The following is a 20,788-nucleotide window of genomic DNA, read 5'->3' as shown; positions in this document are numbered from 1 at the left end:
ACTGATTTATTTTTAGTGGCAGGTAAATTGATCAGGTTTTCCATAAGTGACCTAATTTACTGAGTCTTCTTGGTTAGATTCATGAAATTTTTTGTTCTTCTTCCAAATCTAAGCATTTGAAAATCACAGAATATGAAATATAAAAATATGAAAATCAGAGAGAGCAAAGATCATCTCCTATGTGCTGATAATTCTACTCCAAAAGTTATAAAGCAGGAGTGTGTCTTGCCTTGCCCTTTCAAATACATAAAAATATCTTAAAAAATGTTTCATAATCTGGATAGGTAACTGATAGCTTTTGCAAGTAGAAATAATTACAAATGTTAACAAATGATAAAGTGTGCTCAAAGTGAAAAAGGTCTCTGCATTTCTTTCACTCTAGCAGCCAAGAGCAAATTAATAGTATTTTAAGTTTCTACTAGAGTCTCTTGATGAATATCAAAGGGGATACAAATAATTGTTTACAGCGTAAGTCCATATAATCCTGTTTCTGTCCATCTATTTCTTATTCTTCCGCATTTCTTAAATCCACCCCACACATTTTTTTAGCTTAAAAGAAAAAACCTACTCTTTTCAAAGTCTTCCATCAAGCTCTGTCTTTTTGCCCCCTCTTCATTTCTTCCTTTGCTTTATGTCTCTTTTACACCTTAGTCCTATTCAGTAATTTTTTACAATAAAAGTAATTTTAGTCTTCCAATTCTATTTCGTCCAGTTCTTGGGGTAGCAAGGAGCAGAGAGACAATATTGATACACTATATATCTTTGTCTCCATTGCATATTTACAAAGTTTTTGCCCCCCAAAATCATTGCTTTAATTTTTAACTCATTACATTCTTTAAAGAAGTCAATTATCTTCCTTAAATAGTAAGGATACAATTTTACTATTATGAATCACCAAATAATATTCCAGTGACAATATCACAAGTTACATAATAAAAATCACAGTTCAAATTGACAATACTAAGTTATACCAATGCAATAAGTCAATTTTCCTAGTAACAAGGGGTGCTTTTCAGGGACCTCATCTTGACAGGCCTGTCAGGAGGAATGTAGCCCAACCAAAACAATTCACAGAAACTATAAGATGTTCTCTCATAGATAAATGATACAAGAGAGGAATCTTTCTTGCATTTTTCAATATAAAATTGACAATGTATTCTTTGTTTATCTTATATCTTTCGCTCTGGCTTCTTAGATCTATATCCTTTGTTGCCCCCAAACTATAGTCTCATGCCCTCCAAATTTCTCCTATTGTGTCTGACAGAAGCAGATGTATGACAATTTCCTCTGACTTGTTGGCATACATCTGTCCCTGCCCCATCTCTATGCTAATTCTCCTTTTCTCCTTGAGATTCAGTGAGCCATGGACAACTCCATAGTCGTTAAATAGATCTTCAGTACACTCTACATTTTTTTTCCAGTCCCCAGGGTTGAGTTGCTGCTTACATTTTCTTTCTATAGTACCACATTGGTACTCCTTTTCCTGCAGACTTAGAATTCTTCCCTGATATCCCACCAATCTGAATCTTTGGTGTCCTGCTTGACTTTGGCCAGTTCCTTTTTCTGGAAATAGAAATAGCTCTTAGGCAAGTGGCATCATTTTTTTTTTTTTTTTTTTTTTGGCTGCATCGGGACTTCATCATGGCATGCAGGAGCTTTTTTTTGTTGCAGCGCGCAGGCTCTTCATTGTGGCACGTGGGCTTCTCTCTAGTTGTGGCACGTGTGCTTCTCTCTAGTTGTGGCGCGCAGGCTCCAGAGTACATGGGCTCTGTAGTTTGTGGCACACGGGCTCCCTAGTTGAGGGGCACAGGCTAAGTAGTTGTAGTAGGCGGGCTTAGTTGCCCCGCAGCATGTGGGATCTTAGTTCCCTGACCAGGGATCAAACCTGTGTCCCCTGCATTGGAAAACAGATTCTTTACCACTGGACCACCAGGGAAGTCCCTGGCAAGTGGCATCTTGTCAGCTTTCTGTATATTTACTTTGACTCACCTCCCAGTCGAGAAGTCTAAGTTCCTGAAACTCCATCATGCTTTGGGCTGTGACAGTAATTGCTTCTACAATGCCCATTTTGCTGCACTCCACCATCTTACGCAAAATTCTTTTATTGCTAGAGGAAAATTTGAAGTCCTTTTACAAATTTTGATTCTACTCAAAAACTCTTGTAATCATTTTGTCTTCTTTAACTTTCTTTATCAACTCTTAGCTTTGTTTGCTTCTTCTTATATCTAAAACATATGGATTATCTTCAAGCATTAGAGCCAATAATACACACTTCGTGTTTTCATCACCAAGTGTAACCTTATACAGCTTGAATTTAAAGAATTGATATCTAAAAGAATATTATCTAAGAACATTCTATTATATGATTTGTACAGGTATTCTAAATTCTATTTCTCAAGCAAGTTATGTGACCAGAAGCTATGTACCTGGAAGTCATTAACTCCTCTAGCAATATAATACATCAACAATCTATATTTTAGTGTTATGGTCTCAGGTTTTATTGAAAGTCAGTATAGAAAACAGTCACAAAAAACAATATTTTGGGGCTTCCCTGGTGGCTCAGTGGTTGAGAGTCCACCTGCCGATGCAGGGGACACGGGTTCGTGCCCCGGCACGGGAAGATCCCACATGCCGCGGAGCAGCTAGGCCCGTGAGCCATGGCCGCTGGGCCTGCACGTCCAGAGCCTGTGCTCTGCAATGGGAGAGGCCACAACCGTGAGAGGCCCGCATGCCGCAAAAAACAACAACAAAAAAAAAACAAACAGTATTTTGTATCTTCTTTAAAAGCATTCTAAGATTTATTTAAACTAACAATTATTGGAAGTCTGGCAAGAAACAGATACTGCTTAGGCACCAGTGACACAAAATAGATAAATAAAGCTAATTCTTTATCTTCAAGGCATCTATAGCCAAAGAATTTGGGGAGGGGAGGAAGGAGAGGAGACAAGGTATGTAAAAAAATAGGTATGTTACATAATCTCCCTTTAATGACATTCTACGTGCTAAATGAATTTTATTAAACTAATAATACATTAAATAAATGTATTAAATTCATGACAAAAATGCTGCCTTTCATTTAATAATGAGAAATTTATGCTCTCTGCCATTGATTAGTTATCAGAAAATAAAATTTAATTGTAAACTGAAGTGAGGATATTTATTGACCACAGTGATAGAAGGGCTTGAGTTCCTCTCCATATACATTTCCCAGGTACTATATATAGTCTTACTATATATAGGGTAAAACACATATTTTTAAATCATAAAGAGTAAAAATAGATTCCAAAAATATGTGTTCATAAGTTTTATTTTTAATATAATAAATTGCCCATTTTAAAATATACATAAGTTGAAATTATGGGTTATATATATATATGTTACAGATGTAATAAGACACAATTTGCATATCAGATAAAATATAGTAAATTTCTGATAAATCATCTTACTTTACTTTAAAATTAATCAAACTCATCATTTGATATTAATTCACAATGGTACTTTTCAACCATGTTTTATAATTTCTATTTATTTAAGAAATTTTCCAATTAAAAGTACTTCATGAACTAACTTAGATGTTCCAGATATCACAGATATCTTGTTATTACAGATTCAGATTTAGATATCATCGAAATCATTATACTTGTTTCCAAACTCATGTAGTCAACAGGCATCCAGGAAACACACACACACACACACACACATTGGAACAAACTTTAAGAACAACCTCACCTTTTTTTTTTTTTTAGAGACAGCACTTAAGTTCTGCTCTCTTAGAAAATTTTAATTATGTAATCAGTATAATCAATGATAGTCACCACATTATACGTTAGATCCTCAGACTTCATGCATCTTATAACTGAAAGTGAATATTGTTTCATCAACCTCTCCCTATTTCCCTCACCCCCAGTCCCTGGCAACCACCATTCTACTCTTTCTATGTGTTTGAACTTTTCTTTTTAGATCCCACATAAAAATGATACCATACAGTATTTGTCTTTCTGCCTTGCTTATTTCATTTACCATAATGCCCTTCAGGTTCATCCATATTGTCACAAATATCAGAATTTCATTCTTTTTTAAGGCTTCATAATATTATATATATATTTCACAACTTCTCTATCCATTCAACTGTCAATGGACACTTAGGTTGTTTGCATACCTTGGTTATAGTGAATAATGCTGCACTGAACACAGAAATGAAGACATTCCTTTGAAAACCTGATTTCATTTCCTTTGGATGTATATCCAGAAGTGGAATTGCTGGGTCATACAGTAAGTAGTTTGATTTTTAATTTTTTGAGGAACCTCCATACTTTTTTCCCTAGATGCTGCACCAATTTACATCTCCACCCACAGTGTGCTGGGGTCCCTTTTCTCTACATCCTCACCAACATTTGTTTATCTCTCATCTTTTTGATAACAGACATCCTAGCAGGTGTGAGGAGATACCTCATTGTGCTTTTGATTTGCATTTGCCTAATGATTAGTGATGCTGAGCACATTCCCATGTACCTGTTGGCCATTTGTATGTCTTGGGAAAAAAAATCTATTCAGGTTCTTTGCCTATTTTTTGAGTTGCTTGTTTTTTTGTTAGTGAATTGTATGAATTTCTTGTATATTTTGGATATTAACCACTTTCACATCTGTGGATTGCAAATATTTTCTCTAATTGCGTAAACTGTCTTTTCATTTTGTTGATTGTTTCCTTTGCTGTGAGTAAAACCTTGACTCATGAAAATTTTAACTATGTCAGTTATCAAATATCTATGTTCTGTTCATTCATTTTTAAAGTGGGCATTATGTAGATATCATAAACATATTTCATAAATTTAAAGTTATAATAAGTAAGGTAAGCATAATATTGGAAAAGAAAAATGATGAGCAAAAAATTACTTTTCCTCCCAATCTTCAAACCTTTTACTTCTGCTAGTGAAAAGTAATATTGCCTCACTAGCCCCTCCTAATAGAGAAACAAAGAAGCAATTTACAATTCCCTTAGAGAGTGTAATGAAGAACCAAGATATATTTAAAGGTTTGGGATTTATTTAATAATGCATTTCCTTTGCATCTTACCATATTTAAAAACCACAAGAAGAATATTTTGCTTAGTTTATACTGAAAAAATTAAAATACTATCAAGCTCTGCTTAAGATAGAAAATTGTGCGAACTCTAAAGAAAATGGAGAATTTATTACTGCGTTTATTCATTCTATTATACAATGTATTTACTCATATGTGATAATGGATTCTCTAGGATTCCCCTAGCTTCAGGAGAGAAAGCATGGTTATGTGGTGATCTTAAGGCCTACAGATTAATTTATCAACAACAGAAAATTAATTAAATAAAGTATTATATATACACTGGAAATCTATATAGCCATTAAGGACTATGTTATATGAGCATACTAATTGACATTATGTTATATAAGTATATTGATTGACATTTAAAGTACCACATGCATAATAAAATGATAAAAGCAGATTACAAAACATGCACACAATATGGGATTTTTGTTTATTTACATAAAAAGTATATATGAATAAACCCAAGGTAGTGACGCATTCAGAAACCAATCCATAGAATCACCTGCCATTCTAATTTAAAATGTAGTCCTGAGCCCTGACTCACGCTTGCTAAATAATTATGTTAAGGCTGAAGCCCAGGAAATTTCATCTTAAGTTTTTCTATATTTTACACTCACAATACTTCAAATACACTAATTTAGGAAATGAAGAAATAGATTTCAAGAAAGTTCATACTTTCTTTGTTTCTAATTTAATAGATATGTGATAGTGACAATATTGAGTACCTGAATGTTTAAGCCAATTTTTAAATTTTAGGTAAGCTTTTCTTTTTAATTCTTCTATTTGTAAGAAGTCCAGAGATGTACTGATATATTTTTAAGTGAAAAATGAGTTTATTAAAAAAGTGGTAAAATATATAGAAATATAATAACCTACAAGTGAAGCCAATCTAACAATATTGTATAAACTCAGCCTTCTTTTTAACCATAAAATATCTTTTGTACAAGCTATATTTCAACTACCCATCACACACACACAAACACACACAACACACACACACACAGTTATTTTTACTCTCTTAGTTGTATCACATTTTATCAATTTTACATGAAGTGAGACTGATAGCTTTATAATAGCTCCCTTGCCTGTATGAAATCAGTGAATTAAGCAAGGGTTTTAATTGTAAAAAAAAAAAATTAAATCTATTAAATCACAACTTAATAGCCATTTTCACTAACAACAAGTATTAATTACCTCCTAGCTTAATGAAAATTAATTGCTATTCTGCCTTGACAATTACATTGTGATCGATCAAGTTTAAAGGACCTGCAACGTTCATGTGCTGTAATTCTATTGCAATCCATTAAATCTGCAGCAGATGATAACCTTTAACTTATTCACATATTAAGGAATTCTAATGGCAGCTCTGGATGTCACTGTTTATACAACAAGTGATACATCAAATTGCCTCATTCTCTTAGCTCAATTAATGCGGTTTGTCTTTACGGATATGGGACATTTCCAATTCTACTACAGTGCCTTCATAACTAAAGTATTTACATTACATTTTTAATTCAAACAACCAACAATGACTAAGGAAAAGTAATGCAGGTTTACAATAGCATTAGAATTGTGAAAAATAGAAAAATAAATACAATAAAATATGTATAAGACCTATGCTATGAAAACTACAAAACATTTCAGGAAAAATCAAAGATGGCCTAAATAATTGCAGAGATATATAATTGGTCAAAGATTGGAAGAGACGAAATACTATTAGGATATCGATTTTCCCCAAATTGATTTATAGATTCTATATGATCCCAAACATAATCTCTGCAAGTGGGTTTACAGAAATTGACAAAATAAGTCTAAAATTTATATGGAAAAATAAAGGATGTAGAAGAGCCAAAACAGCTTAGAAAAAGAATAGCTTTCTATTTTTTTCTAGAGGACTATCACTATCTAATTTCAAGATTTACTATAAAATGACAGTAATCAAGACAGCATGGTATTGCCATAAACATACAGATAAATGAAACAATATAGGAAGTCTAAAAATAAACCTACCCGTATGTGGCCACTTGGTTTTTGGCAAAGATGCCAAGGTAATTCAATTAGGTGAACAATATTTTTTTTCAAGAGATGGTAATAAAACGAGTGGATACTCATATAGAAGAATCAATGTATCCCTTTTCTGATGCCACCACAAAAATTAACTTGAAGTACATATATAGAGCTAACCATAGGCGTGTGTGTGTGTGTGTGTGTGTGTGTATAATGAGATAAAGCAAACGTGGCAAAATGTTAAAATGAGTAACTCCAGATGAAGGTATAAGGGATAGATAGGCACTATAGAGTTTTTTCACTTTCCTGTATCTTTAAAAGTTTCAAACTAAAAATTCTGAGAAAATCTCTGAGTCAAATACTAAAAATATTAACATTAAAAATAAAATGATTAATAGAAATATTTAATAACATAGCTAATTTTATTAGCTTTAACATTTAAATGCTGCATTCATGAAGAGGCTGATTGTTTTAATCAGTACCTAATACTCAAATTGTTGCTCAAATAAATTACCCTTGTTCTTTGCTATGGGGATATATAGCTTGTTTATATACAACCTCATAAATAGGTCACACTCTATAAACTTCAAACAGGCCTAAGTGGCTGTAACTTCTTATCTCCCAATAACCATGAATGTGCTGAGAAGAAAACTTCAATAGGTTTGAAATTAAGACAGTCCTCATCCCCATTCAGATTCCGAGATTAGTATATCAGACTAAATCCCATGACATTCTAGAACAACATTCTCTTGCAGTCTTGCCAGAGATAAAGCCATTTTTTACTCAGTAAAAATTTATCTGTTTTCATTTTAATCACAAAGCAATACCCTTCTTTTCTTTTATTGTCTTTCATCTCAGAAACTCAAAATGTTTTAAGAAAGACACAGTAGTGTTTTCCATTACAAAGAAAAGAGAAAGGAGTTAGAGATGGGCTTCCTCTATTTCAGTGTCTCCCCCAAGGCCTCACACAAATGCTAGAGAACTCAGCAATCTCAGTTTCTCAGAAGTGGTGCAAAGTTACCTTTGCTGAATATAATGCCCGTTGGGTTAGTATTCACATTTCAGTAAAGCTTCTCTTAAGTTTATTTTTCTGTAAAGCCAAACACAAATCTGCCTTTAACAAGGGCATTATGTTTTTCAAAAGTGGGCTTTGAAACATTGATATGAGAACTGTGATAACAATGTTAAGGCACACATTAAGGGAAAAGTTACGTGGGAAAAATACAAGGGAAAAAATAAATAGGTAACAGTGTGCCCAGTAATCTCCAAATCAAAGTTGTCCACTTAGAAATGATCATTATGTTTCATGAAATGATGAACAGAAAACTCCAAAGTGGATGTAAATTGTATGCGGAGCCATTTGAAACCTTTGAAATATAGGTCGTCTGCAATTGTAAAGGGGTATGTTTCTAAAATTCCTTTGTAAATCATTTGTTAAGAACTCAGAAGGAATTTCCCCACTGAAGCTATATTATTCATGATGTCTCACAGGTTAGGTTTCAGAGCAAGGCCACAAAAACCTGCTACGTCCCAAGTGAACCTAAAATGTGGTAAAACCGACTACCTTTTCCTCTGCCACTAGAGCACACTCAGTCCCTCTAAGGCTTCTTGTACAGTTAATGCAGGGAACAGTGGAAAACCATGCCTGAAAAAAGAATACCATGCCCTATAAACTGGCTCCAGGGTCAGATGAACCTTTATGTCAGGAATATCTGCTGTGAACTGAAAATGTAAATATCCCAGGTCCAGTTTCCACACAGGCCTGTTTTCTGGTCTATGGTTCTCAGCCAAAATGCAGGAAAATCCAGGCAAAGGAGGGTCAAGGCATGTGCCCGGGAAGAAACCATACTCATGTTATTAGTATCTACATTCCGTCCTCCTCCCAAATCTTTGTAATACTGTATGACTCACTGGTGTTCTTTTTTTTTCTAAGTGGCCTTATCTTTGAAAAATTTTAATTATCAACAGTAAGTACAAATTATCATAATATACAAATTAACAGCAATGATTAATATTCTAAATCATGAATTATAACAATTATTAATAATGTAAAAACTTTTATTAACAACACTAGAAACCTTTTATTGAGCACCTACACATACAAAGTACTTAACTCGTTTACTTCTCATCCTCCTAACAACACTTAAAAGGAGAATTCATTAACCCCAAAGTGCAGAGGAGGAAACAGATGTTCACAGAGATTAAAACTGTAACCTTAGTCTTTCATCAACAGATATTCACAGAGATTAAAACTATAAACTTAGTCTTTCATCTCTAAACTGGTAGAGTTGGATTGAAATTTAACTCCTCCCACCTAAACTACTTCATTCATTCATTCAACAATTGTTTGTTGAGGGCCTATTAAATGGCATGCCGGTTATGAGAGTGATTTATCTTTAAGAGGCAAATGTGCTTTAGGGGATTTAGTGTGGCCAGAAATAGAGGGGAGTAAATCAAGGGGAGAAATAGGAGCAGAAAGAAATGAGAGCATATAGGATGGAGGAAGAGGAATAATAGGATAAAGCTGTAATTTAGAGAAATCGAACGAGAGACAATTGTTAAGTTTTTATAATGGATACTGATATAATTATATATTACATATAGTTTATATATTACATATATGTTTATATAGTCACTTTCATTTCCTGATGATATATCCCATACCAGATATTATAGATTTTTACAGCTGAGCTCCACTTGCTTTTAATAATAAGCTCACTTCTCTGACAGAGCATCAACCAGGAAAAAAATGAGAGTATATATGTTTACACTATTTCATCTTTCCAAAAATGTGAAGAGTAGGCTGCTAGTCATGTAAATATAGAGTGGTATAAAAATAATAACTTTATATGAGATAAGAAGCTGAACTTCTGACTAAAAATGAGATATAAAGGAAAATGATAAATATGGAATTTTTTTCAGATTTTAATGTGATGGTGGTATACAAATGGCAGTTTCATGAGGAAGAAAAATATTTCTGCCAATATACGAGTAAAGTTTAGGATGATGTGTAGCTGAGAAATATGCACTGATTTAGAAGAGACAGAAAAACAGGCTACTATTACATGGTATGAAAAATAGGCTAGGCTACTATTACACAAGGTACAAAACTGTAACAGCGGCCACAGAACTAGGAATGGAAATATTTTCTGTCCACTTGCCAGTTATTAAGAAGAATCTGGTGAATATTCATAGAAAATTAGGGATATAGGGAATTCTCAGTCACAGTGTGAATACCACATTGCTAATATTTGCTGGCATCATCATAATTTCTACAACCTTTGTTTTAAGAGTTCTCAGGTGCAAAGAGTTGTCATGTTTCCCTAGGTATGATATGAGCTCCAGCCAAGTGAATGGTAATTACTTGCATGCCCTCCATGCCTATCCCAACCCTTTGTGTCAGTGATATTTCCAATATGCAAGTTATACACATATAAGACTTATAGTTCTACAGGGTCATTTTTTTAATTGAAGTATATTGATTTACAATATTGTGTCAGTTTCAGGTATAAAGCATAGGGATTCAGTTATTTTTTTCTGATTATATTCCACTATAGGTTATTAGAAGATATTGAAAATAATTCCATGTGCTATACAGTAAATCCTTGTTGCTTATCTATTTTATATATAGTAGTTTGTACCTGTTAATCTCATACTCCTAATCTGTCCCTCCTCCCTTCCCTCTCCCCTACGGTAACCATAATTTTGTTTTCTATGTCTGTGAGTCTGTTTCTGTTATGTGTATAGATTCATTTTAATTATTTTTTAGATTCCACATATAAGTGATATCATATATCATATAATATTTGTCTTTGTCTGACTTCACCAGGCATAATATTCTCTAAGTCTATTCATGTTGCTATAAATAGCAATATGTCATTCTTTTTATAGCTGAGTAATATTCCATTGCATATATATATTACATCTTCTTAAGCCAATCATCTGTGGATGGGCACTTGCGTTGTTTCCATGTCTATTTACTACTGTAAACAGTGCTGTTATGAACACCGAGTGCATGTATCTTTTCGAATTAGAATTTTCGTTTTTTCTGGATTTATACACAGGAGTGGGATTGTTAGATCATATGGTAGCGATGTTGAGCATCTTCTCATTTCTATGTTGGCCATCTTATGTCTTCTTTGGAAAAAAATGTCTATTTAGGTCTTCTGCTCATTTCTTGATTGGGTTGTATGTTTTTTTGATATTGAGTTGTATGAGCTGGTTGTATATTTCGGATAGTAACCCCTTGCCATTTGCATCATCTGCAAATATTTTCTCCTGTTCCGTAGGTTGTCTTTGCATTTTGTGGATGGTTTCCTTTGCTGTGCAAAAGTTTTTAAGTTTGATTAGGCCCCATTTGTTTATTTTTGCTTTTATTTCTTTGGCCTTGGGAGACTGACATAAGAAAATATTGCTACAAGTTATGTGAGAGAATGTTTTGCCTATGTTCTCTTCTAGGAGTTTTACGGTGTCAAGTCTTATATTTAGGTATTTAAACCATTTTCAGCTTATTTTTGTGTATGGTGTGAGGGAATGTTCTGATTTCACTGATTTACATGTAGCTGTCCAGCTTTCCCAATATCACTTGCTGAAGATACTGTCTTTTCCATTGTATATCCTAGCCTCCTGTGTCATACACTGACAGTAGGTGCATGCGTTTACTTCTGGGCTCTCTATTCTGTTCCATTGATCTATACGTTTTTGTGCCAATACCATGCTGTATTGATTACTGTAACTTTGTAGTAAAATCTGAAGTCTGGAAGGGTTATACCTCCAGCTTTATTCTTTTTGCTGAGGAATGCTTTGGCAATTCTGGATCTTTTGTGGTTCCATATAAATTTTAGGATTATTTGTTCAAGTTCTGTGAAAAATGTCATGGGCAATTTGATAAGGTTCACATTAAAACTGTAGATTGCTTTGGGTAGTATGGCCATTTTAACAACATTAATTCTTCCAAACCAAGAGCATGAGAACTTCCCATTTCTTTGAATCATTGTCAGTTTCCTTTATCAATTTTTTTGTTTTTTTAATTCGGTTGCACTGGGTCTTTGTTGTGGCAGGCAGTCTCCTTAGTTGCAACTCACAGGCTCCTTAGTTGTGGCTCACCAGCTTCTTAGTTGTGGCACATGGGCTCCTTAGTTGCGGTAGGCGGGCTCCTTTTATTTTTGTTTTGGTTGTGGCTCATGGGCTCCTTAGTTGTGGCATGCGAACTCTTAGTTGCGGCATGCTTATGGGATCTAGTTCCCTGACCAGGGATCAAACCCAGGCCCCCTGTATTGGGAGCACTGAGTCTTAACCACTATGACACCAGGGAAGTCCCTATCAATGTTTTACAGTGCTCAGTGTGTAAGTCTTTCACTTCCTTGGTAACGTTTAGTCCTAGGTATTTTATTTCTTTGGATACAATTTTAAAAGCAATTGTTTTCTTACTTTCTCGTTTTGATACTTAATTGTTAGTGTAAAGAAACACAACATATTTCTGTATAGTAATCTTGTATCCTGCTACATTGCTGAATTTGTTTATTCTAATAGTTTTTGTTTGGAGCTTTTATGGTTTTCTATATAGAGTATCATGTCATTTTCATACAATGACAGTTTTACATCTTCCCTTCTTATTTGGATACATTTTATCGGGAAGGCTTTCCGCTTTTCACTGTTGAGTATTATGTTGGCTGTGGGTTTGCCATAAATAGCTTTTATTATGTTGAGATATGTTCCCTCTATATACATTTTGGTGAGAGTTTTTATCATGAATGGATATTGAATTTTATCAAATGCTTTTTCTGCATCTATTGAGATAATGATGTGGTTTACTCCTTTGGTTGATATGACGTGGTATATCACATCAATTGATTTGCATATGTTGAATCATCCTTGTGACAATGAGATGAATCTCACTTCATCATGGTATCTGATTCTTCTTACGTGATGTTGGATTCTGCTTGCTAATATTTTATTGAGGATTTTTGCATCTAAATTCATCAAAGATACTGGCCTGTAATTTTCTTTTTTGTAGTGTCTTTGTTTGGTTTTGGTATCAGGGTGATGATGGCTTCATAGAATGTCTTTGGGGGTATTCCCTCCCCTTTAATCTTTTGGAGGAATTTGAGAAGGATCATTATAAGTTCTTCTTTGTATGTTTGGTAGAATTCTTCATTGAAGCCATCTGGTTCTGGACTTTTGTTTGCAGGGGAGTTTTTATTACAGATTCTTTTTCACTTCTAGTGATTGGTCTATTCAAATTATTTCTATTTCTTCTCGATTCAGTTTTGGTGGGCTGTAAGTTTCTAGAAACTTTTCCATTTCTTCTAGGCTGCCCAATTTGTTGGCATATAACTGGTCATAGTATTCTCTTATAATTTTTTGTATTTCTGCACTATTGGTTGTTATTTTTCCTCTTTCATTTCTTATTTTGCTTATTTGGGTCCTCTCGCTTTTCTTCTTGGTGAGCCTGACCAGAAGTTTATAGATTTTGTTCATCCCTTCAAAAAACCAGCTCTTGGTTTTATTGATTTTTTTTCTATTGTTTTTTTTAAATCTCTGTTTTATTTACTTCCTCTCTGATCTTTATTATTTCCTTCCTTCTGTTGACTTTAGTTTTTGTTCTTCTTTTTCTAATTCTTTTAGATGGTAGGTTAGGTTGTTTATTTGAGATTTTTCTTGTTTTTTTGAGGAAGGCCTGCATCACTATGAACTTCTCTCTTAGGACTGCTTTTGCTATATCCCATAGATTTTGTATGGTTGTGTTTTCATTGTCATTTGTCTCAAGGCATTTTTAAATTTCCTCTGTGATTTCGTTACTGAGCCACTGGTTTTTTAGTAGCATGTTGTTTAGTATCCATTAATCTTTTTTTTTTTTTCCTTTCTCCTTCTGTGGTTGATTTCTAGTTCATGCTGTCGTGGTCAGAAAACATGCTTGAAATAATTTCTATCCTCTTAAATTTTTTGAGGCTGGTTTTGTGTCACAGTATGTGGTCTTCCTAGAGAATGTTCCATGTGTGCTTGAAAAGAATGTGTATTCTGGTTTTTTCGGATGTCATGTCCTGAAGATATCAATTAAGCCTAACTGGTCTATTGTGTCACTTAGGATCTCTGTTGCCTTATTGGTTCTCTGTCTGGAAGAACTGTCCATTGATGTCAGTGCGGTGTTAAAGTTTCCTACTATTACTGTATTCCCATCAACTTCTACCTTTATTTCTGTTAGTATTCGTTTTATATATTTAGGTGCTCCTATATTGGGTGCATATATGTTACCAAGTGTAATATCCTCTTCTTGTATTCATCCTTTTATCACTGTATAGAGTCCTTCTTTATCTTTCTTTATGACCTTTGCTTTAATGTCTATTTTGTCTAATATTAGTATTGCCACCTCTGCTTTCTTGTCATTTCCATTTGTATGAAATATCTTTTTCCATCCCCTCACCTTTAATCTAAGTGTGTCCTTTTCCTTAAAGTGGGTCTTTTGTAGGCAGCATATTGTAGATTCTTCTTTTGTTATCCAGTTTGCCACTCTATGTCTTTTTTTTTTTTTTTTAACTCTATGTCTTTTGATCAGAGCGTTTAGTCCACTGACATTTAAGGTAAGTATTGATAGGTTTGTATTTCTTGCCATCTTAAACTTTGTTTCCCAGTTGATTTTGTATTTCTTCTTTGTTCCTTTCTTTTTCCTTTTCCTTTTGTGGTTTGATGGTTTTCTTTTGTACTGTGCTTGAATTCTCTTCTTTTTTGGTTCTCTGAATCTATTGTATGTTTTATATTTGTGGTTATCCTGGTTTAAAGGTATGTTAATCCATTAATATACCTACTTGCTTTCCACTGGTAATAATATAAGCTCAAACACATTCTAAAAAATCTGTATTTTCTTACTTCCTCACCCACATTTTGATTTTGATGTCCTATTTTACATTTTCATGTTTATCCTTTTGCTGTTCATTGCAGTTAAAATCTCCTTCACAGATATTTTTTAAAATCTATGTACCGGCTTATTTAAGTGACCTATAATCTTTTCGTATATTTGCTTTTTCTATTGTGATTTTACCTTTCCTATAGATTCCTGTTTCTTTTCTATTTAGAGAAGACCTTCAATATTGCTTTTACGGTAGGTTTACTATTGCTATATTAATTTAGTTTTTGCTTGTCAGAGAAATTCTTTATCTTTCCTTGTATTCCAAATGATAATCTTGCTGGGCAGAGTATACTAAGTTGCAGGTTTTTCACTGTCAGGACTTTGAATATATCTTGCCACTCCCTTCTGAGCTGTAGAGAAATCAGCTACTAGCCTTAATTTCTGTAGAGAAATCAGCTACTAGCCTTAAGGGGGTTCTCTTGTAACTAACTATTTTGCTCTTGTTGCCTTAAGAATCCTCTCGTCATCTTTAACTTATGCCATTTTAATCATGATGTGTTTTGGTGTGGGTCACATTTCGTATCGTTTGGGGCCCTCTGTGCTTCCTGCACCTGGATACCTGCTTCCTTCTTTAGGTTTGGGTATTTTAGTTTTCAGCCATAATTTCTTCAAATACCTTTTGATCTCCCTCTCTCTCTCTTCTTCTGGAACCCCTATTATGCATAGGTTGGCAGGTTTCATATTATCCCATAGATCTCATATATTGCTTTCATTTTTTTCATTTGTCTTTCTGTCTGCTGTTCTGATTGGGTGATTTCCGTTATTCTATTTTCCAAATCACTTATTCCTTCTGTGTCATTCAGTTTGCTATTCATTGCTTCTAGATTGGTTTTTATCGCCGCAACTTATTTGTCTCTTTTTGATTGGTTCATCTTTATAGTTTCTAGTTCCTTATTACAGTGATCTGCATTTCTATCAATAATCTTTCTTAGTTCATTTAGCATTTTTATTACCTCCTTTTTGAACTTGGGGTCTAGTAGAATGGTAAGGTCTGTTTAATTATTCGTTCTTTCAGGGGATTTCTCCTGCTCTTTTAATTGGGAGTGGTTCCTCTGCCTTTTCACTTTAGTTAAATTTGTCTCTATGAATTTAGGAGAAACAGTTATCTACCATGGTTTTTAAGGGGTGTATTTATGTCAGAGCATTCCTGTGTAGACTGTGCATGTCCAACAGTTTTGGTGCGAGGGCTTGTTTTTGTATGGATGTCATCCACGTCTTTCCTCTGAGTGTGCTGGTCATTATCCCCTTAATAGGGGGTGTAGTTGGTGTTGTACTGTCTAGAGCATATGCTGAATGTGAGGCGGAGCTTCCTCTCTGCTCTGTGGCTGTTACTGCCCTGTTGGGGTGGGGTCTGCTCCCCAGTTGTTGGAGTAGAAGCCCTGAGGTTCAAGCTTGATGAGGCTCCTTTGCCCTTGAGTGCGTTCCCTACCCCAAAGGAGGTGTTTGCTGAAGGAACTGAGGCCCGTGCGGTCACAGCGGGCCTATGTCCCACCTGTGTGGGCATCCAGGGTTCCATTCAGAAGCAGCCCAAAGTTGCATCCCTTTTTCTGTTGTGTTTGTCCCAGATCTAGTGCAAGGCTGTGGTGTGGCATAGGATGAGGCTGGGTGTCGGGGCATTGTGGCTGCAGGAATTGAGGTGGCTGTGCTGCTGCCTAAGATCTGGGCTGTCTCTGTGGCAGACTTCTTTCAGGACTTGTCTGCCTGAGATCAAGTGCTAAGCTGTGGTGGTGGAGCAGGCAGAGCCAAGACACTCTCCCTGGGAAATCAACTGCTGTGTACGCCTGCCCAGGGCTGGTCTGCTCAAGATTCAAGGCTTAGTCTCTGTGTGTTCCTGTGGCACCACCTGGTGTGCTCTGACAGTGGTCTCCACGGCTCCACCCAGATCTCACCCCAGGCACCCTTGGTCTGCTCTGTATGGATAGATCAAATCTTTGCCTAATCTCACACCAGGCTGTGGTGGGTAGTGAGCAGGGCCCCTTCGGATTGGGAAATGTGGCGAGGTGGCAGCCACCACTGCAAGGCTCTCTCTGCCCTGACTGTTAGCAAGCCTGCATGCACACACTCTAGAGGGTCAAATTTTAGCACCTACTTTTTCCTGCCTGAATTCTGAAACAAGTAAGGTAGATGAATTGGAAGAGGAAAAATTAAAATATCAGCTTTATTACTGATGGAGCAGATACAGACCATGGCTTATGTGTGCAGCATCCTAAGCCTTAGGTGCTGGTCTCATCTGCATCCAAAATACTGGACAGACTCATCAGTACAGTCACAGGCAGAGCAGCAAAACCATAGGTCTTGCCTTGCAGCCTTTACCTCCAGGCTTAGCACATGGCTCTATTGACAATGAAAGATGTATCCCAGAATGCAGTGGGTAAGAAAGGGAGTAGCAAAGCAAGCCCAGTTCCTACTTCCAAAGCCACCTGCCAGTTAAGTTACTCCTTTACTCCTGGGAAGGCACAAATGGGAGCAGAGAGAGATCAAGAGAGTTGCCCTACTGGATATACCTTTGAATACAAGGAATAATCAGGACTCGGAATTACTATCTTCTCAAAAGAAAGCAACACTGAGTAGTAGTCAATCATGGACATAGTGATTTACCATCAATGAATGAAAAGTGCTAATCTTTCTACTCATTCAGAAAACATTTAAGGAATATCTGCTTTCTGTTAGTACCATGCTAGCATCTGAAATACAAAGCGTATAAAATATAGCTTCTAATCTCAAATAGTTTACATTCTATAACTATGCAATATATTCAAAATAAAATCTCAGAAATAATTTGAGGTATGCAATACAAATTAGAGATCTACACCACACTGTTAGAATCTTTGAATCTGACTTAAATTATGAAATCATCGAGATAATATCTACATCAAATTTTATAGACAAAACATAATCTTGAAAAACAATAAGCTACCTTAAATTCAACCAACTTCAATAATTCAGTTCTTATCAGATGTCTTACATTCTCAATTCTTTCAAGACCAAAACTTCCAACTTTCTGTATTTATAAAAATCTGGGGTTTTATTTTGCTTCCCTCTCAGACATATGATGCCTCCCTATCACTGCTAACACTCCATTTATTTAACATTAACATTTTATGAGTTCTGTAAAAGTGAAGAAGAATCATGTTTTGTTCCATTATTCTCTCAAAGATGGACTTCATTAAAACATGTTTCTTTGGGTTTTTGCCAAGCAACTAAGATAAAGATAAAGTAGTATAACAAGAACCTTCTGGTTCTTTCAGTAACAATCACCAATCAATAGGATTATGCTAAATTTCATGCTATAGCAGGTCATATTTTATCAAGGTTCCACTGCATTTACAATGAACAATAGCTCACTATGTAGATCCCTTTATTAACTCTCATAGTAGTTGTTTAGGTCTGGAAACTTTCCAACACAAAACTTTTAATGTCAATGTTGAAAATATCAACATATTAGAAAAACAAAATAGGATTATTTTCATGCAACTCCCAAAATACGTTAGAAGTATATATTCTTAAAAAGAAAAAGGTTATTGTTGTATAAATAAATATTTGTACATAATAGAAATAAAAATAGCTAATATTTATTCAGTGCTAAGAAACACTGGGTCTACGGTCTTACGTATATTACCCCATACGTTAACTTCATTATGGCCCTTTGAAATAGTTACTATTATCTCTGTTTCACGCATAAAGAAATTAATATAAAGGAAACAAAATTTAGCCAAAACTGAAGTATTTAAGTAATTGCTCAAAATCACAGCTAATAAGTATGAACAATGCTGGATACAAACTAGGATCTGGAGGACTCCAGGCCCAGACTCTTAAAGTATTCTGCCTTCAACAATCCAACCGAATGAGTGTACATATTTATATAAAGATTCTCACACGCTGTTAAATGCCAATATAAAAAAATAAATAAAATGCTTATATAACATACATTATATTACTATATAATAAAACTACATAAATTATAAATATTTATTATAAGTAACTAAATTATAAATAACTTACCTTATTTATAGACATGCTTATAGATGTAGATGGATTTGAAATTATGCATCTCTGTACAGATTTTTAGATACTCAGATTATACCAGATGACTACTTATTCCATATAAATCCAAGTAACCTCACTGCTATAAATTAAAAGCTTAATACTTCACATATTTATACTAGCAAACTCAAAACATACTTGAAAGAAATATCACAATACATATATACGCACCTATGTCTTCTATAGTAACATGACTAATGAATTAAGTAGATCAGACCTTACCATGAAGTTGATTCTGTAGAAACTGGCATGTACTGTGAAGATATAAATTATATATTCCTTTAAAACATGAATTATAAAATAAATATGCAGTATAGATTTTTTAAAAATTCACAGTGGAAAAGCAGACAAAGGGTATAAATCCCTGCCCTTATTTGAGTTCTTGTGGCTTTAATAGCTCATGAACAGAATCACCTGGAGAGCTTGTTAAACTACAGACCACGGGACCCAACTTCTTGTGTTTCTGATTCAATAGGTCTAGAATGGGTCTGAGAATTTGCATGTTTAGCCCATTCCCAGGTGATGCTAATGGTGCTGGTTCAGGGACCACATTTTGAGAAATACTCTTAAGAACCTCAAAGTATAAAATCAAATTTTAACCTCTCCACTTACCCTCATCATGCAGATCAAATCTTGGGTACCAACTGCTTTGTGAGGATGTGGACAAGTGAGGAACATGTCCATCAGCAAGTAGTTTAAGTTGTTCCTGAGACTCCCAATATATTTGAATCACCTGAGGAGCTTCTAATAATTCAGGCCCCATCCAAAACTAATTAAAGCAGAATCTCAGGGTATGGAATTCAGGCACTAGTAATGGTAAATCATCCCATTTGATTTCAATGTGCACTCAAGATTGAGAAAAACCAATACAGTGGTAAGAAAAATCAAGAAATGCCCATACCCAGTGATGGCAAGCAGCAGCCAACATATTACAGATCACAAGAACATGAAGATGGTCAGTCACTATGTATTGTTTTTCTATCAAATATATAAATGTTTATAGTTATTTACAACTGTATAATCAATACTGAAGTGGTCTTTCATAAATACAAACTATATTTATAATACAATTATGGTTTAATAATTACAGTCAAAAACTCATGTTGCAGCCTTTAATAGAAATTAAGTGAATATGACAATTAAAATGGGGATGATTCTGATTAAAAGAGACTTGAGTCAGTCTGTAAAGGAAATTCAGTCATACAGAGATAAAGTGAGAAGTTTCCTGAAGAGGATGTAAGAAAATGTATAAAATTATTCTTAATCTACTCCTGATCCTTATTAATAAGCATCTTTTAATATATTAATTAGTTCTCATGCTTCTATTCTTTGGGCTAGAAATCAGTAAATTTAAACATGCAGATTTTGATAGACTCTTCTCACTAAATTTTTTTCAAATGTATATTGATATCTGTTTTCTAATTAAGTGAACATTTCTTACATATCAAAAATAGTATTAGTTATGGCCAATCAAACCTTAATAATGTGATAGGTCTCACTGAAAAACTATATTATCAAGCAGTTCATTCACAAGACCCTTTCTGTATGTGTTATACAACTGTTCACTCAGAGTTGAGAAAATACTTTAAAAATGTTCAAGTATCATCTGTTAAAAACAATTTTTCTCTCCTAGGATTATATTAATGATAATATCTTTTATTTTTAGTCAAGTAATTCATACAGTATTAAAGACATTATTGCTCTAAAGAGATTAATTGCCGTTTTACAGTAATGTTATATTTTTGC

Source organism: Grampus griseus (genome assembly GCF_964374135.1).
Source record: "Grampus griseus genome assembly, chromosome: 9".
Taxonomy (NCBI): domain Eukaryota; kingdom Metazoa; phylum Chordata; class Mammalia; order Artiodactyla; family Delphinidae; genus Grampus; species Grampus griseus.
This window is presented reverse-complemented; position numbering follows the sequence as displayed.